Consider the following 2,927-nt stretch of genomic DNA (forward strand, 5'->3'; position numbering starts at 1 on the left):
TGACACCACATCTCATAACAGGCGATGAAGATGTTCAGAAAATTTCCATCTTTAGCTCCATATTTTCCAGTAGGACCCAACAAATTTCCATTCGATGATTTTTCTTGTCTTTTGTACGCATCTGCGTGATCCATCTCGCACTCACTTCCCGATTATCAAGGTTTGCGTAACCTCTTGCCTAAGTCACTACAGCCGATATTCAGCCACGCACACAACTCCTTGGTTGTAATCTGCTCATCTTCAGAGGTACCTCGATCGCGACACTGTTGATTATCAGCAGCTGAGCAAGGTCGACCAGGGCGTGTCTTGTGGTGCACATCCTTCCTCCGCTTCAGTACGTTCATTAGAGCCTATTACTGAGATTGAGATGTTAAGTTTAAAGTTAAATCCCTCCTACCGTCAAAGTTAAAATGTTGGCTCAACCACCTATTTACAGTGCAAAAAAATATTAAAATTTACACGTTTCCAAGATCAAGTCTTATTCATCAGAATTGTTATACGAGGGTTGGAACTTTAATAGTGGCAACTATTTATTTACAGCTCGTACAAAATAGATGCGTGTTTCAAAGTTTTACTGACCTTCAACGTAGTCACCAGCATTGTGTATAACCCGTTGGCAGCGATGTGGAAGTCGTAGGATACTCTTAGCAGCGCCAGTTGTGTTGACAGTTCGAGCGGCGCGGTCTATTGCCCGACGAATTTGTAGCAGTTCTGAAGCGAATGCTGTCAAGTGTTTCTTTCAGTTTAGAAATCGTGTTGAACTCACAAGGGCTTAAGTCAGAGGAGTGCAGTAGGTGGTAAAGCACTTAGCAGCCCCATCAGTCAAACAAATCAGTAACAGCTTGCGCTGTACGTTCTTGAGCATTGTCCCGCAAAATGCTGGTCAGGTCCCGCAGAAGGTGTCATCACTTATGTCTCTAAGCTGGTCGTAGGTTGTTTCCGACAATGCTCAAGCACGTACAGTGCAAGCTATTACTGATTTGTTTGACTGATGGGGCTGCTAAGTGCTATACCACCTACTGCACTCGCCTGACTTAACCCCTTGTGAGTTCGACTCGATTTCTGGGAGAAGGGCAGAGGAAATATCACAAGGAAATATTTGGGACCAGATCACCAGTTGGGGTAATTTCCTTACAGATCGGAAAACTAGCCGAAATATACACTAAGTTAATTCCTAGTCTCTATATTTTTGTCTGGCTCTGTAAGTGAGTATAAATAGAGCAGATAACTTACTGACATTTTCTCGACGTCCCGCCTAAAGTTGCAACATTACCACCCACCCAGCCAGGAGAGCAAAACCGATCGTGATGCTACCTGATAGATTGCTATGGGCAATGCATGACCTCAATCTTTACAACGTGGCTAGCTTGAGGACAATAGGGAGCTGTCATTCATCGTCACTATTAAGCACAAATCATAAACAAGGAAGTATTCATCAAGTCTCTTCATAGCGAAAACGAAAATATATAATAAATAAAATAACTTCCTTGTAGAACAAATGGTTTGAAATCTCTTAGGATAGTGATGTGAACTAAACCAAGTTGTTTAAAGCACAAACCATATGTTTATTCAAGAAATATGCGCACAAATATACGAATGGTGGCCTTACACAGATTTGAAAATTCGTGTAAAAATAATTAATTAAGCAATGCAGATGTAGTCATTTAGTACAAACAGAACTGTTAAATAGATCAATCATCATGCGCAAATAAAGCTCGTGCAGCAGCACATTAACACTCGAAAATCATCAGCAAAATTTTAAAACTTTGTCAGCGCGAAAATTTCTGCAAGAGTCACTACGAAACCTCAAATTCATTAATTACCATTACTATCGCAACAAGTATCCAGCAAGTTTGTCACATTATTACCAAGTGTTAAATGCAGCGAAATACAATACTTCATAGCTGCCTTAGACAGCGTAAACAACGTTACAGCTCCCATGGTTACACCAGTATTTCTGAGTCTCGACGGAAGCCGGCCGGCCGCCAGTATCACTCATCAATCTTGCACCATGAATGCTCACAAACAAAACACTATGATTGCCCCTATGAAGGCTCCTTTAAAATTTTAATCACGTCATGACTATTAAATTCATGTTACATATTTACAAATACTTGTTACAGATTCATGTTACATATTTACCTCGGAGAAGATCACTTTGGATTTCTGAGAAATGTAGGAATATGCGGAGCAATACTGACCCTACGACTTATATTAGAAGATACGTTGAGGAAAGGCAAACCTACGTTTATAGAATTTGTAGACTTAGGGAAGGCTTTTGACAATGTTGAATGGAATACTCTCTTTGAAATTCTGAAGACAGCAGGGTAAAATACAGGGAGGAAAAAGCTATTTACAACTTGTACAGAAGCCACACGGCAGTTACAAGAATGGACGGTCATGAAAGGGAAGCAGTGCTTGAAAAGGGAGTGAGACAGGGTTGTAGCCTATCCCTGATGTTATTCAATCTGTACATTGAGCAAGCAGTAAAGGAAACAAAAACTTGGAATAGGATGAAAGTTCAGGGAGAAGAAATAAAAACTTTAAAGTTTACCGATGACGTTCTAATTCTGTCAGAGACAGCAAAGGAATTGGAAGAGCAGTTGAACAGAACGGACAGTACCTTGAAAGAAGGAAATAAGATGAACGTCAACAAAAACAAAAGAAAGATAATGGAATGTAGTCGAATTAAATCAGGTGATGATGGGGAAATTAAATTAGCAAACGAGACATTTAAAGTAGCAGATAAAATGTAGACTAGCAATGACAAGAAAAGCATTTCTGAAGAAAAGAAATTTGTTAACACTGAATATAGATTTAAGTGTTAGGAAGTCTTTTCTGAAAGTATCTGTATGGAGAGTAGCCATGTATGGAAGGGAAACATAAACGATAAACTATTTAAACAAGAAGAGAACAGAAACTTCTGG

This window comes from Schistocerca cancellata, chromosome 5, assembly GCF_023864275.1.
Source record: "Schistocerca cancellata isolate TAMUIC-IGC-003103 chromosome 5, iqSchCanc2.1, whole genome shotgun sequence".
NCBI lineage: Eukaryota > Metazoa > Arthropoda > Insecta > Orthoptera > Acrididae > Schistocerca > Schistocerca cancellata.